Source organism: Danio aesculapii, chromosome 22, assembly GCF_903798145.1.
Source record: "Danio aesculapii chromosome 22, fDanAes4.1, whole genome shotgun sequence".
Classification (NCBI taxonomy): Eukaryota; Metazoa; Chordata; class Actinopteri; order Cypriniformes; family Danionidae; genus Danio; species Danio aesculapii.
The window spans coordinates 27,762,208-27,785,869 of record NC_079456.1 but is presented as its reverse complement, the minus strand read 5'-3'; positions in this window follow the sequence as shown (position 1 = coordinate 27,785,869).

Here is a 23,662-nt window from a genome sequence, read left to right as displayed (position 1 = left end):
CCTTAATGCGTTTGCGCCCTGGGCTTTGTACTTTGCACATGGATCGTCAAAATAGAGCCCCAGTACTCATTTTAGATTTAGATTTAGTCATTTAGCAGACGCTTTTATCCAAAGCGACTTACAAATGAGGACAAGGAAGCAGTTTACACAACTATAAGAGCAGCAGTGAACAAGTGCTATAGACAAGTTTCAGGTGTGTAAAGTCTAAGAAGCTGAGCATTAGTAATTTTTTTTTTTTTTTTTTTTAAAAAGAGTACAGTTAGTGGTATAGCCAGAAAGGCAGTTAAGATTAGGAAGGAAAGTGGAGACTAAACAGTTGAGTTTTTAGTCGTTTCTTGAAGACAGCAAGTGACTCTGCTGTTCTGATGTAGTTAGGGAGTTCATTCCACCAACTGGGCAGATTGAATGTGAGAGTTCGGGAAAGTGATTTCTTCCCTCTTAGGGATGGAACAACGAGGCGACGTTCATTCACAGAACGCAAGTTTCTGGAGGGCACATATATCTGCAGAAGTGAGAGCAGATACGAAGGAGCAAAGCCAGAGGTCGCTTTGTAAGCAAACATCAGAGCTTTGAATTTGATGCGAGCAGCAACTGGCAGCCAGTGCAAACGGGTGAGTAGCGGAGTGACATGTGCTCTTTTGGGTTCATCAAAGAACACTCGTGCTGCTGCGTTCTGAAGCAGCTGAAGAGGTTTGATAGAATTAGCTGGAAGCCCGGCTAGTAGAGAGTTGCAATAGTCCAGTTTGGAGAGAACAAGAGCTTGAACAATGAGTTGAGCTGTATGTTCAGATAGGAAGGGTCGGACCTTTCTGATGTTATAGAGTGCAAATCTGCAAGATCGAGCAGTTCTAGAAATGTGGTCAGAGAAGTTTAGTTGGTCATCAATCATTACTTCGAGGCTTTTTACCATTTTAGATGCAGTGATGGTTGCTCCATCCATCTGGATTGAAAAGTTATGGTGTAGAGTCGGTATGGCAGAAACTTCAAGCATTTCCGTTTTCGCGAGGTTAAGCTGAAGATGATGATCTTTCATCCAGTGTGAAATGTCTGACAGGCAGGCTGAAATGCGAGCTGGAACCGAGGGATCATCAGGGTGAAAAGAGAGGTATAGCTGGGTATCATCAGCATAGCAGTGGTAGGAAAATCCATGTTTCTGGATGACTGTTCCTAAAGATGCCATGTAGATAGAGAAGAGAAGTGGCCCAAGAACAGAGCCCTGAGGTACCCCAGTGTTTAGATGCTGTAGGTTGGACACCTCTCCCCTCCACGACACCCTGAATGACCTGTCCGAGAGGTAAGAACTGAACCATTGAATAACAGTGCCTGCGACGCCCAGAGACTCCAGCGTAGATAGCAGGATCTGGTGGTTTACAGTGTCAAAAGCAGCTGATAAATCCAGCAAGATGAGGACAGATGATTTAGAGACTGCTTTAGCCAGTCTGAGATCCTCCACGACCGAGAGCAGGGCAGTCTCAGTTGAGTGGCCTTTCTTAAAGCCAGATTGCTTGTTGTCCATGAGGTTGTTTTGAGTAAGAAAGCCCAGGACCTGATTGAACACTACTTTCTCCAAAATCTTGGCCATGAATGGAAGCAGGGATACCAGTCGGTAGTTTTCAAGTAGCGTTTGATCCAGGTTGGGTTTCTTTAGCAGTGGGGTTACCCTAGCCTGCTTAAATGAAGTAGGGAATAGACCAGAGTCAAGAGATGCGTTAATTATGTGAGTCAGTGTTTGACTGCAGGAGAAATGGCTTGCAAGAGATGAGAGGGAATGGGATCAAGCGGACAGGTGGTTGTATGGCTTGATATCACGAGATTGGACACCTCAGACTCAGAGAGCTGGGAAAAAGAGGTGAGTGTGTGTGGTGTTGGTGGTGTATCTTGTGTGTTTGTTGTAGGTGCAGCAAATTGAGCACTGATTTTTGCAGTTTTGGTGCAAAAGAATGTAGCAAAGTCATCAGTAGTGAGTGTGGAGCATGCGGGTGGAGGAGGAGGATAGAGGAGGGAGGAAAATGTTTTAAAAAGCAAGCGAGGATTGGTGGCACTGTTGACTTTCTGACGGAAGTATGTCTGCTTTGCAGAAGTAACCTCAGCCGAGAAAGAAGACAGAAGAGTTTGGTATGTTATGAGCTGTTCAGGATTTTTAGTTTTTCGCCAAATTCTCTCAGCAGCCCGAAGTTTTGAGCGATGCTCACGGAGAACATCAGAGAGCCAGGGTGCAGGAGGACTGGCCCGGGCTGGCCTGGAAGTAAGAGGACATAGTCTGTCTAGACATGATACTAGCGTGGAGCAGAGTGTATCAGTGGCACTGTTCGTGTCAAGTGCAGAGAGTTTGCAGGATGGAGGCAGAGAGTTTGAAACAATGGTGGATAGTCTATTGGGTTTCTGCGAAAGGCAACTAGAGTTGGAGTGTGTGGCGGCTCAGGAGTAATGTGGATGTTGAGAGAGAGAAGGAAATGATCCGATGTTTGTAGTGGAGTTACTAGTGTTTGATCAGCGAGGCATAATCAGAAAAAGATGAGAGAAGAACATCCAGTTCATCTAAGAAGTGACCTAATGTACCCGGTGGGCGGTAGATGACAACCACATTTATGTGGAAGGGGTGGATAATGGTGACTGCATGGACTTCAAAGGAGCTGATTTTTGGTAGAGATGGTCTCTGAGTGAATTTCCATTTTTTGCAAATCAGTAGTCCAGTCCCACCCCCTCTCCCTCTCTGACAAGGAGTGTGGGAAAGAGAGAAATTAGTAGAAAGAGCTGCATGTGTAGCAGTGTCATCCGGTCTCAACCAGGTCTCAGTTAGAGCCATGAGATTAAAGTCAGAATGAGTGGCTATGGAGGTAATAAAATCTGCCTTGTTAACAGCAGATTGACAATTCCAGAGACCCAGAGAGAGAGAGAGTTGTGAAATAGAAGATACATGAATTGATCGAAGGTTGTGAGGGTTGCGTCTGCAGCGTACCTCCCGTGCTTTGCGAGTGTTAGTAACAACAGGAATTAGTAAACACATGATAAAAGTGCAAGGAAAACAATAATGAGTGCAGAGATAAAGTAAAATAATAAAGAAAAAAAAATAAAGAAAAAAATACTCAAGTGCTTTGTCTGTGTCTTTGCTCGGTGGAGTCGCACAGGTAGAGTCGATGGTCTTTACTCTCGTCGGTCTAGTCGCACAGGTAGAGTCAATGGTCTTTACTTTAAATGTACTTACACAGCGTTGCTCTCGATGCTAAAGTGCTTCTCCTGCTAGCTAAACCCACTTTGCTCAAATATATAGTCTTTACCTGGCGTTTGGACACGCCTCCAAAGTAAAAAAACACCCGAAACTTGCAGCGGCGGGGCGCAAAAAAACGTCCAGCTCGGCACACAAGCTCTTATAGTAACAAAGGAAACAGTGGCTAACCTTTCTAGTACTAAACACAGATAGCTGAAAACAATTTTAAATGTCCAACAACTATGCACAACCAGCTGAAAACAAGTCTAAGTGTTCTCAAACCAAACACAGCAACTGAAAACAGGTCTAAATGTACTTACACAGCGTTGCTCTTGATGCTAAAGTGCTTCTCCTGCTAGCTAAACCCACTGTGCTCAAATATATAGTCTTTACCTGGCGTTTGGACACGCCTCCAAAGTAAAAAACACCCGAAACTTGCAGCGGCGGGGCGCGAAAAAACGTCCGTCTCGGCACACAAGCTCTTATAGTAACAAAGGAAACAGTGGCTAACCTTTCTAGTACTAAACACAGATAGCTGAAAACAATTTTAAATGTCCAACAACTATGCACAACCAGCTGAAAACACCCGAAACTTGCAGCGGCGGGGCAATTTTAAGACACTAGTACTCATTGTTAGACACTAGTGCTCATTATTAGACACTAGTACTCATTATAAGACACTAGTACTCATTGTTAGACACTAGTGCTCATTATTAGACACTAGTACTTATTATAAAACACTAGCACTCATTATAAGACACCAGTCCTTATTATTAGTCACTAGTACTCATTATAAGACACTACTATTCATTATTAGACACTAGTACTCATTATAAGACACTAGCACTCATTAAAAGACACTAGTCCTCATTATTTAGTCACTAGTACTCATTATAACACACTACTATTCATTATTAGACACTAGTACTCATTATAAGATGCTAGTACTCATTATTAGACACTAGTACTCATTATTAGTCACTATTACTCATTATAAGACACAACTATTCATTATTAGACACTAGTACTCATTAACATTAAACATCACTAATAAAGAATTAGTGACTTGTACTAATTAATATACACTAAAACTGTTGAGTAAAAAAGTGTCATAGTGAAAAAAGTAATAATGTATTGAACATTTGACAAAAACTGCACACAATAAAGTATTAATTCTAGAAATACAGGATTGTGATGCCCTGTGAATCTGTTTTTCTTGTAGTCTCTTTCCTCTAGCAGTTCCAGCACACTCACGGTCATCACAGTTGTAATTGCGGTCTGATATTTTATCCCGATGGTCATTCAGGTGCCTTCAGGCCAGGGGAAATGCTTCCAAAAATCTTTTTTCAAGAAAATATAGGAAAACTGTGAATGAACATCTGTGAACTCCAATTCAACCCAAAATGACAGACGGTGAGTAACACAGGTTATGGTTACACAGCAGCCAAATATGGGACACAGTCTGATTTTGGTACAATTTTGTAATTAAATGATAGTTTGACAATCAAAATCACAATGAATGTTCAAGCCTTATGCGTGTGTCTATGTGTTTCCAATCTAAATCCACATCCATATATGTTATTAATTTTGACCGGGGTTTGTTTGTTTATGTACATGGTCAAAGTAAAAATTCAATTTAGTTAATCAATTCCCCTATAGCGCATGTGTATGGACTATGGGGGAAACCGGAGCACCCGGAGGAAACCCTGACCCAGCAGAGACTCAACCCAGCGACCGTCTTTTCTGTGAGGACACAGTGCTAATCACTGAGCCACCGTGCAGCCTAACTGTTTATGTATTTACCCCAATTTTCTAAACTCAAAACGTATTTATTTTTAGACCACTTTTAATGATTAGATAAATAAACAGAAGTTTATATCTGAAGTTGTTGCCTTGTTTCATTTTTTTATTTTATGCTGTTTCTTTCTATTTAGTTTTATTTTTGTTTCATCTTTTGTGTATAGGTTTTTTTATTTATTTATTTTTAATTTATTTTGTAAGTTGTGTCTTGTTTCTTTTGTTTAATGGCCGCGTACATAGGCAGAATTGTGATGTGGAGTGGAGTTGAATGTGTTGACAGGTTCCAGAATGCAGGAAAGGCAAAAACAAAAGCCAAAAAATTAAATAAACAAATAAATAACAGGGTGAGAATGTGGTAAAATCTGAAATCGTGGTAAAAATCAGGCAGCTGTGAGGGCTTTTTTTTCTGGATTGCTGGTCAATCGGTGCTTTTTAAAACACTAGTGGTAGGGTTTAAGGAAGTGGGTAGGCAGGGGTATTAGTCAATCAGTCAGTCAATCGACAGCAGCCTCTGGTGGATTTACTCACGAGCAGCAGGCGCGAATGGCACTAGCGAGAAAAATTTGAGGTCTAAAAAAGCATACACAGCGGCCTCTGGTGGATTCACGAAAACAAAAACTGAAAAAAAGGAGCTCCTGGGACGTATTTGGTGCTCTCCAGAAATGTATACAGAGGTACGTTTTCAGAATGAGCCTGGGTTGCTTTTTTGTTCAGTTTAGTCTGTTATGTTTCTTTTTTGTTTGTCTTTTGTGTCTAGTTTTGTTTGTGTCTGGTTTCTTGTTTCGTATTTTGTGTCACTTCTCTGTCTTTTGTCAAGTTTTGTTTGTCTTTTTTATGTTTTATTTAGTATTTTGTGTCTTGTTTCTTTTTGTCTTTAGTTTTTTTGTTTAACTTTGTCTTTTTGTTTCCACTTTTTTGTCCAGTTTAGTCTGTTTTGTCTCTTTTTTGTGTTTTGTGTCTAGTTTTGTTTGTCTTTTTTATACAACCCAGGCTCATTCTAAATACATACCCCTGTATACAATATAATTTTATATATATTGTTAATAAATATTGTACACAATAAACATTATTGTTTACTATTTCACAAATGTTGCCATCGAGACGGGCGAATGGGGAGTGTTATTTCCGATTGCCATTCAATATAATAGACTGAACAGTTTTCTATCAGTCATCATAGATGATCAGTCATTATTATCTGACAGTCAGTATAGCAGATACTCGTTTGCTGGCCTTGCTGAACAATCTAAATTGGACAGGTTAAATTTATATAATGAATTCATTTATAAAGAAGGAAATATTAGCAAGTTAATATAGACAATAATACATCTTTATATGTAATAAAAATCTTTTTACATGAAAAAAATAATAATACAGTGTTATATATTTATTACAAGCGATTTAATCGTGTGTATTTGCTTAATTTTCTAATAACTTTTTATTAATGATTTCCCATACTATAGTAATTTATAGTAAGCAATATATTGTTTTTAAACCATAAAGTACTGGTAATTTGTTGAAATTATAGTTGCAACAAATTTAGCATTACAAACAAATGAACTGTAATAATTAATAAAACACACACACACACACACACACATATACATATATATATATATATATATATATATATATATATATATATATATATATATATATATGTGTGTGTGTGTTACTAACAGTTGCAACAGTTTAGTAAAAGATAGTAGTTTATAATCAGATAATCAGTTAAGATAATCAGTTTATAACTATATTGTATATTGTTTAAATGATTAACTATAGTAATTCATTTTAATGTGACAAATTATTGTTTGCTTTTTATATTTTACAACAAAGCAATTTAAACCAAGCATGATAATATTAAGATCCTGAATTAGTTTATTACACTTAATTCTACAATTAAATGGTCTATTATATATATTTTTTGTGTGTATGTGGACAAGTGAATAAAGTCATAAGTGTTTAACCAATTATTTTTATTTACATAATTTGAGTTCAGAAACTGCAGAGAAATGATCGTTATGATATCATAGTGATATAATGACTGAAATGGGAAACCATATTTGTAAAATTCAATAGGTGGCGATAATGCTCCTAAGGAGTAAGTTAGTTATCATATATAGTTTGCCTAAATTGTGTGTGCTGGATTGTGTGTGCCTGAAATGTGTGTGGTTCTGCGGGTCTGCAGCTGGATACATCACCTTCCAAGTGCCATTCGCACCTGCTGCTCTTATGTAAATCCACCAGAGGCCGCTGTCGACTGACTAGCTGATCAACCAAACTGATTCCTCCACCCCCCCTTAAACCCAACAGACAATGTTTTGAAAAGTAGTCCAGAAAAAAGCCCTCGCCTGATTTTTAGCACGTTTTCAGATTTTACCACATTTTCACCCTGTTATTTATTTGTTCGTTTTATTTTTTGGATTTTGTTTTTGTTTTACCTGCTTTCCGGAACGTTCTTCGCTGGACTCAAACCCCGTAGTCATGGTCAACTCAGCTCTGAGTGTCAAATCCTGGCGAGCCATTGGATACCTCCCTGTAGCATTCGTTTTAATGGCGAAATGCAGCCATATGTACTTCTGGCTACCTAATTCGCAATCTTCAGAAATGTATATGTGCTACGTGTTATGAGTCAGGTTTGATCCAATCTTCTCTGTTCACTTCAGCTGTTCCTCCTTACAATCAGCGCTGGCGCTCATGCATTACTCACCTGTTTCTATTTGATCCAATTCTCCTCTCTATTTATACCTGCCCTGTCTTGTTACACTTTGTCAGATTATTGTGTTCATTAAAGCCTACAGACATTCTATCACTCTTAAGAAAACCATACTTTTGTTCCAGTCTTGTCCTGTTCCCTGATTTATTATTTAACCTCATTGTGCTTACCTGTGATCTGCACAGTCTCCTCGCTGTTGATACCCAGCTCCTCACCTGCACTCGACAGCTACTGCTCTCGCTCCGCTCCGAGGGAGCCGAGGCAGATTTTCTGTTGTCCTTCAACCAGTCTGCGTTCTCCCACGGGTGATCGAGGGACGGCAGCTGCCTTTGTTCATCCTTATTCTAAAAAAACTCTTTATTTAAACTGCAACCTCTCTGTTTTCTATCCGAGCTTGACACTACATTTTCAGAATGAACCTACGTTAGTTTTATATGTTTTATTAAGTACTTTTTGGCTTGTTTTTTTTTTTCGTCTTTGCTGTCTTTTGTTTAACTTTGTCTTTTTGTTTCCACTTTTTTTTTGTCCAGTTTAGTCTGTTTTGTCTTTTTTTGTGTGTTTTGTCTTTTGTGTCTAGTTTTGTTTGTCTTTTTTATACAACCAAGGCTCATTCTGATTACGTACCCCTATATACGAGTGCCAAATACGTCCCAGGAAATACATTTTTTTGCAATTTTTGTTTTTGCGAATCCATCAGAGGCCGATGTGTATGCTTTTTCTGATCTCAAATTTCTCTCGCAAGTGCCATTTGTGCCTGCTGTTCTCACGTAAATCCACCAGAGTTTGCTGTCCACTGACTGACCAAATGATCCCCCCACCCACCCCCCTCATTAAACCAAACCGACAGTGTTTTGCCTGAATTTCACCATGTTTTCAGATTTTACCACATTCTCACCCTATTATTTACTTGTTTATTGTATTTTTTGACTTTGTTTTTGTTTTCTCTGCTTTCTGGAACCGTTCTTGGCTGGATTTTAACTCCATCATCACGGTCAACTTCTCATTACGTTCTGCATCTCAAATCCTCCAGCGTACAAACTGGTGACAGCGTAAACGTCGTCCATATGGAGGTGGTTTTGTTTTTGTGAATCCACCAGAAGCCACTGTGTACGTTTTTTGATATCTCAAATTTCTCTCGCAAGTGCCATTTGCGCCTGCTGTTCTCACGTAAATCCACCAGAGGCCGCTGTCGACTGACTGACTGACTGACCGACCAACAAACCGATTCCCCCACTCACCCCATTCCCTAAACCCAACTGACAGTGTTTTGAAAAGCAGTCCAGAAAAAGAAAAGCCCTCACCTATATTTTTTTCCTTTTTGTTTCATGTTTAGTCTACTTTTTTTGTCCAGTTTAGTCTGTTGTGTCTCATTTTTGTGTCTAGTTTTGTTTGTGTCTGGTTTCTTTATTTTTTTATTTTTGCATTTTTACCAACTCATTTCTCTCTGTTTTCTTGTGTCTGTGATTTTTTCATCTTTGTTTTCTTTAAATGTTTTTTTGTGTCGTGTTTTCTTTGTGTTTTGTGTTGTTTTTATTATATTAATACTTTCCTCCTCTGCAAGCCATTTCAGATAAAAATCTTTAAAAAAAAAATCTTATCTCTATATTTAAGTGTTCACATGTACCCAAATACTTACAATATATATATATATATATATATATATATATATGACTAAAACGTATTATGCAAATTACTACACATCAACACAAATGAATGTTTACCAAAAACATACAGTATGCATCTTATACATGTTCACAACAATCCAGTCCAAAAAAGCAGCCACAGCTCTACATTTCTCACATGGATTGTGTTTTATGGGGCACGACTCTTTATTCTTTACTAGCAGCTATAAAATACTTTTCATAATCTGAGGGGAAAGACCTCTCAAATTATATAAAACCGAGTCTCCTTCCAAACACTGGCCTGCTCTATTGATAGCTATAGGTGTTGGAGATCTTTCTCACACAAGGTTGTAGCCTTTAATTTACTTTCCTGGATCCAGCCTGTTGGTTTACAAAGCTTTTTCCATGCCAAATGACGAAGTAGGCGTCCTCTTTTCACACAGTTATATTTACGTACAAGAGATCTGCTAATTACCATCTCTTCTCCCACGCTCCTCTACACAAGTCAAGCCATTGGAGAAAATACACAAAGAGGCTAAGCTAAGCATGACTAGCCTGTTTGCACCTGAGCAACAAAGAAAAGAACTACTAAAAGTGTGACTCTTTGTGAATTCCAGTGGCGTATATTATGTAACAGGAAGCAGAGACATAGAGTGTCTTCTGATTAAGCAAACGCACAATGTACAGAGGAGATAAAGAGTCGTGAATACTATAATATATACAGTATAATACACTTTATTGTAGAATGGTACACTATAGTATTTACTATAAATGACTATAGTGTTTTTTTCCTGTGGGCAGTTATAAACAACATCTCTTTGCCATCTTCCAGACGGGGCACACTGTATTCCCCAAAACAATCACACCCCTCAGGTTTCCATGTTTACTGACAACAAGAAAGGGTTTCCACTGCCGCCCTGGGAAAATAAATCATTATTTGAGCATTAGTGATACAAGCGCATGGACAATATTCTACATGCTTGTGGTTTCGGAAAAGCTGCTTTTCATTCAAGTTCACTCACGAGGTAGTGCATTTGAAGACTCACGACATTGGCTGTGAACATGAAACCTTTTCAACCTTTGCTGATGAAATGAGGGCAAGTATTACCTTACTGAACAATATACAGGGGTTGGACAATTAAACTGAAATGCCTGGTTTTGGACCTCAGTAATTCATTAGTATAGTGTAGGGCCTCCTTTTGCTGCCAGTTCGTCTTGGTAATGACAGATACAAGTCCTGCACAGTGGCCAGGAGGATTTTGAGTCATTCTCCTTGCAGTATAGTGGTCAGGTCACTATGTGATGGTGGCGGAGGAAAACCTTTCTCCAAAACACTCCAAAGTGGCTCAATAATATTTAGATCTGGTGACTGTGCTGGCCATGGGGGATGTTGAACTTTCATGTTCATCAAACCACTCTGTCACCAGTCTTGCTGTGTGTATTGGTGCATTATCATCCTGATACACGGCACCGCCTTCAGGATACAATGTTTGAACCATTGTGTGCACATGGTCCTACAGAATGGATGGGAAGCCCTTGGCAGTGTTGCACCCATCCAAAACAACTATTGAAATGTCATGATATTGCAGCCCAAACTATCACAGATTCATTCCCATGCTTTACTCTCAGACATCCCAAATTGGGAAAAGTCATTAGAGGAGACAGAGATGATTCGCGGGAGCTTGCGGGAGATCTGTGGGGTGCGACGTATATGAAGAGCGAGGAGGGATGCGGTGGAGAGGCATGCATGACGTATCTGAAGAGTGGGGAGGGATGCGGTGGAGCGGGGTGTGCGACGTATTTGAGGACCTGGTGGGAGATGCGCGACTTCCAGGAGATTATTATTAGGTTGCGGGCATCTGGGAGTATCTGTGCATTTGCAGGAGACTCCCGGAACTTCCGGGAGACTTGGGATATCTGTACTCTGGCCATGCAACAGTCTGGGTGGGACGCTTCTTTCGGGCTTCTCCACACCGTAACTTTCCCAGATGTGGGAAATACAGTGAAGGTGGACTCATCAGAGAACAATACATGTTTTACATGTCCACAGCCCAAGATTTTCACTGCTGACATTGGCACGAGTGATCAAAGGGTTGGCTATAGTAGCCCGCCATGTATGTTTGTAAAGGCCGTTCCTAAACCAGGGGTGTACAGATTTTATTTTTTGGATTTTTTCAAAGAAATATGAACACAATCAAGGTGCCACATGTAAAGAATTGAAGATTTTACCTTTTACTTCATGGTAACTTTAACTTTGGGGGACCCTAAAACGAGGAAAAAAATATTTTAGATTTACTTTGACAGAAGCCTCAGTCAAATAGAGAAACTATAGTATGCATCAAGTTTTGAGGTTGTTGAGTGTGGTGTGTGGTGTGGTGTGGCGTGGTGGAAGGGATGAGGGGGTCCTTGTCTTGTTCACAGGGTTCAAGGTGATCTCGGAAGAGATGTGCTTTTAAGTTGTCGCTTGAGTGATACCAGTGAATCAGCCATGCATGTGGCAATGAGAACATCACTCCACCAGCAACGAACATACTTCATAATACATCATATTTATAAAATAATATCCTGTACGTTTTGTCTAGCGTACATTCATGGCTTGAATCAATAGCTGTTATGTGTGTGTGTGAGAGAGAGAGAGAAATGTCTCCCTCAGTCCATGTTTTTAAAGCAGAATTTAATGTAATTGCTTTGGGATTCGTCAGGTCATAAAATCATGTCGTATATCACTGCGTCTGATTGATTTTCTAACAAACTCACCTGTGACGTGTGCTAGACATACAATCTCCCAGCCATCAGAATTCACACCATGAACCAGAGAAATCATTAAACCAGGGGTGACTACTCCTGCTCCTAATGGGCTACTGTTCTGAACTCTGTAGTGTTGAACCCAATTAAACTTACCTGAACCAGGTAATCAAGGTCGATTGGATTATTTGAAACATTCCTAGAAAACTCCAGGTCAGTTTGTTGGCTGTCCACATTAGACACCCTATTGGACACCCCAATTCTAAATCATGCTTTACCATTTTTTTTCTGAGTGACGGATATTGAATTCTGTTTGAGGGAAAACACATGTTAGAAAATAAGATGATTATAAAGATGACAATGGCAGTTCCCGCATATGATGTCTGGCCTGCACGTCCCATATGTGCGTCCCTGGGTGACAAGGACAGGGACTTGTCTGACAAATGCTGCCATATTAAACTCATTAAGAGGTTTACAAGCTAATTATAGCTCTTGCTTGCCAGACTTCCTATGATGAGTCAGGGGTTAGGCAAATCCCTGAATGTTAGCAGCTGGGAAGAGCCCTCAGTGGGATGCAGATTTACCAAGAATGCTCAGTGGGGACCGGATCTCTTAATTTTCCAAAAGATCCAAGCTACTTGATGGATATTTCTTGTCTTTGATTTACAAGACACAATCAAAGATCTCATCAAAAACCCACTAAAGAGTGTTTATGTAATTGGTGGAGTTACTACTATAGCAGTAAAGAGCATAGGGAAATTCCTCATGAGAAAACTTTGAGCCAGAGGAACGATGACCTGCTCCAGTACCTGAACCTCCTAAACTGTGGGAAACCCAAGGTTTTGGACTATCCTCAGGAATTCTCCTGTTACCTTTTTGACACCTACAGCACACCAGAGATTTTACAATTAGAGGCCCATGTTAAAGAACTGCACTGAAACTATTTTTAGGACACCAAATTGAGACTGGGCATGAAAACCTGCAGCAAAAAATAACTCAATAAAGTTTAAGGGGGAAAGTTTAATACCTATGTGGCTCATGTGTGGTCCCGGTTTCATTAAAAATATCTAGTTTTCCACTCATGCTTTGGAAACTACCTCTAAAGCCGAGTACTTCATGCTTTTCAGAAGCCAAAAGCCGTTTCTGTCAGATGGGCAAGGTCTGGGAGAACCTACAGGAATTTCTCGACTGGTTGCTGCCTGGAATGTTCTCGCAATTAACAAGGAGACTTTATGGATTTCACTAGTGTTATTCAGAAAATCCAAATTTTGTCAACTCTCCATGTCACCCCTAGAAACCACCTAGGATTGTGTATTAGTGTGTTAGTGTTTACATTTACAGATATTACATAATATAAAACATTTCATGAAACATTTATATTCATGACATGACGCGATTTTTACATGCTTATGACAACTGTCATTAAATGTCTTTCACTCAGTTGTGTCATTGTAATTGCAAAGTTGACTTTGAAATGCCTTTGTCATGACAACATGGTTTGTCATAAATCCGTCATAAACATAATTTTATGGGTGAGTGTTCCCTCTGGTGGTAGAGAGGAGGCAGAGCGTGTGTCTCCCTCATAATAACAATCATGTTTGTGACAGATTTATAACACGTTATGTTGTCAAAGACAAGTTGTTTGTGTCAAGTTGTCATAACATCTCATTGCCAACATTTCATTTTTAACTGACATATATGAATGACACACTTGTCATAAACATGCATAAAACCTCATTTACATTCATAACGTGTGTCATGTCATGATTATAAAGGTTTCATGACAGCCTTTTGAACACCCCCTTCAAGTAAAGTGTAACTTACCCAAATAACTAGTAATCTTTCTAGAAATTCAAGCACCGCTGATGTTCTCACTGAAAGCAGTCAAATTAGATCCCCTGGAAATGTGTTTTCCAATTGTAAATTTAACTGAGTCTTTTCTATTAAGCACAGAGGACTTCACCCTACTGTAATGCCAGCTAATGCTCGGTATAATATAATCAAATCAAGTGGTAAATGTTGAGGCAGGAACTCATTATCCAGAGCCATTATGAGGTAAGATTTCTCTCTCCATTGATCAGCGTGGCCATCTCACCAGCACTTCTTGATTAGGGAGAATCTGTTTCATTAGTCATGTAACATCCCAACATCCCAGAAGCCTTTGTGAAGAGCAGTAAAAACACAGGATATCATGACCAAAGTTTACATTTTCTTTGGAAAATGTGAGTTATGTTTGCTTGCACAGAGCTTAGATGCACTTTAACCCCCCTGTTGACTTATATTAGTCAAAAATCCATCCATTCGGGCACCATTTTAACAGAAGGTAAAAACCTAAACAATGTTTTTTGTTGTTGTTGTTGTTGTTGTTTTTTTATCTAGACGTTTGGTAACTTATTGTTAAATGACCCCAACATTTGAAAAATGAATCGCTTTCTGCTTTCATATTATCATTAAGGCTGTGCACATTTAGGGTACTATGGTTGTCTCTCAGGTTAATTTTGACCCTCCAGCTATAAAATAATTTTTACACACTGGCACACACACAGAGCCTGGCACAGACACACATACACGCTCTGGCCACTTAATTAGGTACACATTACTAGTACCGGGTTGGACCCCCTTTTGCCTTCAGAGCTGCCTTAGTCCTTTGTAGCATAGATTCAACAAGGACTGGAAAATTCCTCAGAGATTTTGGTCCATATTGACATGATAGCATCACTCAGTTGCTGAAGATTTGTTGGCCGCACAGCCATGATGCGAATGTTGCAGCAAAAATTAAGACTCATCAGACCAGGCAACGTTTTTCCAATCATCTATTGTCCAATTTTGGTGAACCTGTGTAAATTGTAGCCTCAGTTTCCAGTTCTTAGCTGACAGGAGTGACACCCGGTGTGGTCTTCTGCTGTTGTAGCCCATCTGCCTCAAGGTTGGACGTGTTGTTCGTTAGGAGATACTCTTCTGCAGACCTCGGTTGTAACAAGTGATCATTTGAGTTTCTGTTGCCTTTCTATCAGCTGGAGCCAGTCTGGCCATTCTCCTCTGACCTCTGGCATCAATAAGGCATTTGCACTCACAGAACTGGCACTCACTGTAAATGTTCTCTTTTTTGGACTGTTTTCTGTAAACCCTAGAGATGGTTGTGCGTGAAAATCCCAGTAGATCAGCAGTTTCTGAAGTACTCAGACCAGCTCGTCTGGCACCTACAACCATGCCACGTTCAAAGTCACTTAAATCACCTTTCTTCCCCATTCTGATGCTTGGTTTGAACTGCAGCAGATCTGCTTAACCATGTCTACATGCCTAAATGCATTGAGTTGCTGCCATGTGATTGACTGATTAGAAATCAATATTTCTCACATATTATTGTAGTACAGTTTGTGCTGAATACAAAAAAATAAAAAAAATAAAAACATGTTAAAAAAATAAAAAATAAGTAGCTGAAATAAGCACAAATGTCAGGGCACGTCAAAACATCTTAGGGGCCCCCAAATCGCCTCGGACCCTAGAGGGTTAAACTGTTATATTTATAGTTATTATGGTTGGTGTGAAAGGGCTTTAATCACAAAAAAGTCGAATTCAAAAAATCTAAATTGTTGTTTACAACATAAAATTGAGTTTAATAGTTAAATATGTTGAAAGGCTTGTTCACAGTTGCAAATATCGAGCACTAAACATGATGAATTATAATGGTTTTAGCAATCAGCACGGAAGGGTAGGTCCACAAGGCCCCAGTGAGTGCTGTCATGTTGTTTAATCAAACAAGCTTTCACAAATCCACACTGATGGCAGAAAGAGATACCAGGAATCAAAGCTTGATTAGCGCCAGTAATGATTTATTTAAGACGCAGATAAAAGTGCTGTGGTGGAGTCACCGATCCCAGTTTATGAAAGACAAAACAAGCTGAGGTTTGCCAAGACATGTTTACAAAGATGAGAATGCAAAGACCACAATCTCATCTGCCATGTTTCTTGACAGCACAAGTGAACTGATATATAATCTTCATACATCTCTTTTTTTTGCCTTTAATCAATTATAGCCAAAGAAATACCCTCATTGACCTTTTAGCTTATGCATAAATTTCATTTAAGTTATGCTTAAATTTGCTTGCCATGAAGTGATCAAAATAAAAGAATATATGGGTTAGAGCATGAACAAGTTTTTTAACGATAAGCAAAAAAGGAAAAATAAAATTAATGGATAAATAAAGGTAGAGTTACAGTGGTTAATGATGATAATAAATAAAAACAATAATGTTCAGAAATTATATTAAAAAGATATATATGTTTGTGTGTGTCCGAAAAAAAAAAAACAATTAAATAACATTTAAACTATGAAACATTAACAGGAAAATTACTGATAAATGACTGACAATACTAACAATTAAAATAGGAAATAATCCCCCTAACCTTAATTTAACGAGATCAACACATGCCTACGACTCTGTCTGACTTGCATGTAATAAAAGGCCTGAATAAAGAAAGTTATTATGTGAGCTGTCTCCATTATTCTCCATTGGTGCCAGGGAATAGTTTGCTGACAGATTTCTCCTAGAGGGAAACAGAATGACTCCAATATTCTGATAGTCAGGATATATATATATTTAGGTCTATAGGAAGCCTTTATAATGCTGGTCAATGTTGCCAGATGTTTGCAATGAACATGTTAGGCCTGAAGGGTCTGCGTTTCCCTCACAGACTGAAGCAGAGTGGTTCTGTCTAAACTGAAGGCAGCTGCTGTGCTCACAGTTTAGGGTTTAGGCCGGCACACATTGTGGGACCTTCAGTCTATTTCAGCAGAATTATGACTATTGCACCTCTTTTTTGAGTCAGGCTGAATCAATTAATTTATCCATTCGTCCATCCATCTATCCATTCACACATCCATACATCTATTCATACATCAATCCACCCATCCACCTATCCATACACACATTCATCCATTCATCCATCCACCCATCCATGCATTCACCCATCCATCCACCAATCTATCCACCCATTCATTCATCCATCCATCCACCAATTCATCCCTTCATTCAACCATCCACCAATTCACTCATCCATTCATTTATCATTCCATTCTTTACCCATCCACCCATCTATCTATACATACATACATCCATCCACCTATCCATCCCACCATCCATTCACCAACCATTTATTCACCCGTCCATTCATATATCTACATATCCATCCACAAATCCATCCATTCATGCACACATCCATCCATGCATTAACCATTACACCCACCCAGCCATCTATTGATGCATCCACCCATCCATCTATCCATTAATCAATCTACCCATCCATCTATTCATGGATCCACCCATCCATCTATCCATTCACCTATCTATCCATTCACCCATCAATCTATTCACGTATCCATTCATATATCCACTCACCAATTCATCCATTCACCCATTAACCCATACATTAACTCATCCATCCATCCATCCATCGATCCATCCATCCATTCACCCATCCATCCATCGATCCATCCATCCATTCACCCATGCATGTATCCATCCATCCATCCATCCATTCATCTATTCACTCATCCATCCATCTACCTATCCATTCACCTGTCTACCCATCCATACATTTACCCATCCATCCATGCAACAATTCATTATACCATCCATTCCCCCATCCATACATTCATCCATCCATCCATCCATCCATCCATCTATCATCTATTCAGGCATCTATCTATCCATTCACCAATCCATCCATCTTCCTATTCAACCATCCACCCATCCATCCATCCATCCATCCATCCATCCATCCATCCATCCATCCATCCATCCATCTAGCCATCCATACATACATCCACCCACCAATCCATCCTTCCATTCACCTATCCATTTATCCATTCACCCATCCACTGATCCATTCACGCATCCATTTATTTATCCATCCATTCACTCATCCATTCACACATTTACCCATCAATTAACCCACCCATTCACCTATCCATTCATCCTTCCATACATCCATCCATTCACACATCCATTCACTAATCCAACCATCCATCCACTCACCCATTAACCCATCCATTCACCAATCCATCTATTCATCCATCCATCAATCCACTCACCCATCTATCCATCTATTCATCTATCCATACATTAATCCATCTATCCATCTATTCATTCACACATGCATCTATTCAACAATTAATTAGTCCATCCATTCACCCATCAATCCATTCATTCATCCATCTATCCGTCCATTCACTCATCAATTCACCCATACATCCATTCACCTATTAACCCATCCATTAACCCACCCATCCATCCATCTACCCATCAAATCATTAATTCACCCACCCATCTATCCATCTACCCATCCATTCATCTATCCATCCATTAACCCATCCTTCCATTTATCCATGTATCTATTCAACAATTAATTCTTCCATCGATTCGCCCAACTATCCATCCACCCATCCATCCATCCATCCATCCATCCATCCATCCATCCATCCATCTATCCAGTCTGTCTCTATCTCTCCATCTATCTATCCCGTTTATCTGTCCATCGATTCATCTATCCATAAATCTATTTTCTCCAGCGTTTTCTCCAGACAGATAAGGAGATGTTTAAATAAACGAGTAAGTGCTGATTATTAGAGCGAAACAAGCACTAAACCTGCTCGACATTTGACAGCTGAAGCTGATAAGAATATCTCAGTTTATTCACAATTAATGTTTGTGGAAATGGATCTCATGCTGATATGCAGAGCCACACATAGAGGTGCAGTGTGTTTTCAGTTTCGTATGCGAACACAAAGGCTGTCAGGCCCTATAAAATCCACAGCACTGAAAAACACACACGCGCATTAGAAACAGGAGGAATTCAGAGAAATGTGTAGCTTTTCCTCCTGTTGCAGTGACGCCTCCTGACAAGCCAAGAATATTTGCTTCAAGGTGAGATTCTTGGCTTTACACCACAATCCAGTCTTAGGTTGCAAAAACCCTATGCATTTATTCATAAAGCTCAATGTTTTGGGGGGGGGGGGGGGTATATGATATATCATATTTGACCTACTGGGCAGAAATCTGCTTAGGTTTTTTTCTTTTTTTGCTTGCTTGCTTCAGGCACATGATTATATATAGTGCATTATATAGAAAGGAAGAACGATAATATGAAAAGCATGACTATTATTTATCTGAAGGAAAACAGCTCTTTACTTCACCACCATATCTATTAGTGATTACAGTATGTTTTAGTTTATTTTCACTTAACACAGTGTCGTTTAAAAGTTTTCTAATAGTTCTAATAAATAATCAAATAAATTCATGCAAATAAAGATAGTCATCCACAGCTGTAATCATAATCAAAACCATTAGTGATTACATTTTAAATGCATAATCAAATATTTGCTGTTCAATAATAACTTTGACAAATAACCACAATAAACAGATTTTTTCATATTGTTTCTTTATTTTATTTTACTATATTTACTTAGTTTAATGTATTAATTATGTAGCTTTTAGCTATATATAATTAAATTTTTTAATCATTTAAATTTTTAAATCAGCTATATTTGTTTCATTATATATATATATATATATATATATATATATATATATATATATATATATATATATATATATATATATATGGGGGGCTGTGTGTTTTTTTCCCCGACAGAGGGCTCTCTCGGCACGGATGCACTGGCCCACAGCTGGTCTTGGGGCGTGCGCAAATTTGCGTTTCCCCCAGTGAGTCTGCTCGCGTAGATACTGTGCAAGGTCAGGGAGGACGAGGAGCAGGTCTTGCTAGTTGCACCTCTCTGGCCCAACCGGACCTGGATGTCAGAGCTGTCCCTCCTCGCGACGGCCCTCCCCTGGCAGATCCCTTTGAGACAGGACCTACTCTCTCAGGGACAGGGCACCATCTGGCACCCTCGCCCTGATCTTTAGAACCTCCATGTGTGGTCCTTAGACGTGAGGAAGACTTGGGTAACCTACCGACTGCGGTGGTTAATACCATCACTCAGGCTAGAGCCCCCTCCATGAGGTGCGTATACTCCTTGAAGTGGAGTCTATTCACTGAATGGTGTGTCTCTCGCAGAGAAGACCCCCAAGATTGCCAGATGAGCCACGTGCTTTCTTTCCTCCAAGAGAAGCTGGAGAGCAGGCTGTCGCCCTCCAAACTCAAGGTTTACATGGCTGTCATCTATGCTCATCATGACACAGTGGCGTACAGATCCCTTCGAACCACTCGACTCAGTACCTTTAAGATTTCTGTCCCTGAAGACAGCTCAGCTCTGCTGGTCGCGTTGGCATCGATTAAGAGGGTCGGGGAACTGGAGGCATTTTCAGTCAGTGACTCGTGCCTGGAATTCGGGCCGGCTTACTCTCACATTGTCCTGAGACCCCGCCCGGGATATGTGCTCAAGGTTCCTACCACACCATTTAAAGACCAGGTAGTAAGCCTGCAAACACTGCCCCCGGAGGAGGCAGACCCAGCCCTTTCATTTCTTTGTCCAGTTCGCGCTTTGCAAATTTATCTGGACCGCACTCAGAGCTTTAGATCATCTGAGCAGCTCTTCATTTGTTATGGTGGTCGGCAGTAGGGAAGTGGCATATCGAAACAGAGGTTGGCCCAATGGATAGTGGATGCCATCTCCCTCGCTTAGCTGAGCCAGGGCGAGCCGTGTCCCCCAGGAGTTCCACTCGGAGCATCGCATCTTCTTGGGCGCGCAAGCTGGGCAACACCTAATATATTTGCAAGGTTTTACAATCTGCGAGTGGAGCCAGTTTTCTCAAGGGTATTGACCTGTGTCTTCTCTCTTCGCTAACCATCCTATTATATGCGTACTCCCCCTTCTCAGGGCTAGTCCATATATTCTGCCATCATATCACCCCATTTGGGTAGCAGGTGGCCTATTGGGACTGCACACTTTCCCAACGTACTGTCGTATTAAATTCCTAGAAATTATCTAGACGCTTTGCGGCTCCTGAAAAATATATCTAAATCCGTAAATCTTCTTTGAAGTGGGATAAGTAAGGGCCAGGGATCATGTTGGAAGACCGCGCCTCTCTATGATGCAGAAGCGCTCACGCTATGCTTGGCTATACTCTCATCGGAGGCGAAGGTAATGTGCAGTCATTATGGCGTTTTCCAGACATTTCCCCATACGTGGATTAAATCCACTTACAGCATTGAAGTTCCCCATCCGAAGGGGAACGCTCTGGTTACTAAAGTAACCCCAAATGCTATACTGCATCGCCATAATGATAATTTTTTAGCTGTAGGTATCAGTCTCTTCAGCTTAAAAAGTTGTCTTCTTGCTTTTGCTGTGCTTTTATGCTAAATTGATCAGTTGCGCAAGCTGACGCTGCCAATTCATTTGGCATTTCATTGGCCCGTTTACATACACTTTCAGACGATTGGCTTTCTGAACGAAATCCCCATATGTGGATTAAATCCACTTCTAGCATTTCCATTCCCCTCCTTGGGGAACGAGGGTTACTTTAGTAACCAGAGCGTTCTTCAGTGTTTGGACTTTCAGCAGTGAATATTAAACCACACTGAACTGAACTAAACTGACACCATTTCAATTTATTAGAACTTCTATGTTAAGCTTCTTTGACGCAATCTACATTGTAAAAGCGCTAGAGAAATAATGAATTGAAATTGAATTGAGACACCGCAAATACAGTAACATAATTGTTAATAATGTATGATTTAGACAGGATACAGGTTGTCAAGTTCAGTCTTCAGCTTATCAGTGACTCAACAAGCTACAATATGTTGTCATTGTAATAACAGTAAAGCAATCAGACAGCAGGAAAATTAAATACGCAACAGTGTGTCACAACAGGAATGTAAAATGTGCACTGTGAAGGTTACTTTTGTCTAGATTTTGCAAGTGAAGATAAATCGGCAGTTCCTCTATACGATTTCCCACAGTTTTTAGCTCAGAGGGTGGGGTTTGACTGAAATATCTCCATCCATGTAAACAATCCCCTAACCTGTTCGTACATGCGGCAGGAACCTGACTCAGCTCTTTACGTCTGATTTAGCGTTTCATCAGTCTGACACAATTAATCAATGATTAATCTGACCGCATGTCATCACACTGAAATACAGGTGTCATTGTTAATCACTGTTTATCAAAAAATAATGCGGTTGTAGGGAAGAAACCTGTGACGTACTTGATGAGCGAAGAAAAACAATGCATTAAAGGAGATGCAGTTTAAGTCACAATTATTCGCTCTCCTGTGATTTTATTTTGTCTTTTTCAAATATTTCCCAAATGACGTTTAACAGAGCAAGGAATTTTTCATAGTATTTCCTATAATATTTTTTTCTTCTAGAGAAAGTCTTATTTGTTTTATTTCAGCTAAAATAAAAGCAGTTTTTTATTTTTTAAAGCTATTTTAAAGTGAATATTATTAGCCCCCTTAAGCAATATTTATTTTTGTCTACAGAACAAACCACTGTTATACAATGACTTGCCTAATTACCCTAATTTTACCCTAATTAAGCCTTTAAATGCCTTTAAACTTTAAGCTGAATACTCGTATCTTGAAAAATATCTAGTCAAATATTAAGTGCTGTCATCATGGCAAAGATAAAAGAAATCAGTTATTAGAAATTAGTTATTAAAACTATTATGTGTAGAAATGTTTTGAACAAAATCTGCTCTCTATTAAAATTCTGTGTTAAAAATGTACTAATACTTCTGATTTCAACTGTACTGTACATGGACAAAAAGAAGAAAAAAAAGCTAAATTAAGTAGGGAGTCTTTGGCTTAATAAATAACTGCAAAGCAAGACAGGACAAAAAAGCAAAACAAACAAAACAAAACAAAAGCAAACAATGAAAAACACCAAAGCAAGAAAATAATACTAAATATAAACAATTGAAAATAATTGTTGTAGGCTGTTTATACCTTAAAAGTTATAAAAATGCTAAAAACAAAAGGAAAATAAGAGAAATTAACAAAATTCAAACAGATTTCCCCTTAAAAGCAACAGTAATGAAGTAGACAGCTACTTTGTCTACAGATTCTTTTACTTAAAAAAAAAAACTGAAAATAAAATAAAAACAAAAACAACAATAAAAAACATTAATTTTCCTTCAGCTTAGTCCCTTATTCATCAGCAGTTGCCCCCGTGGAATGAACCGCCAACTTATCCAGCATATGTTTTACATAGCGGATGCCCTTCTAGCTGCAACCCAGTTCTGGGAAACATCCTTACACTATGGCTAATTTAGTTAATCAATACCCCTATAGTTCAATTCAATTCAATTCACCTTTATTTGTATAGCGCTTTTACAATGTAGATTGTGTCAAAGCAGCTTCACATAGAAGATTATAGTGAAATAAACTGAATTGAAATAAGAGTTTAAGTTCAGTTCAGTTTAGCTCAGTTCAGTGTGGTTTAATAATCACTACTGAGAGTCCAAACACTGAAGAGCAAATCCATCGATGCGCAGCTCTACAGATCCCGAACCATGCAAGCCAGTGGCGACAGGTTGGGCACGACCATTTCTCCACTGGCCAAACGTCTTGTGCAGAGCTGCAGTCAAGGCGCCGGAAGCATGAGTTTAGATTG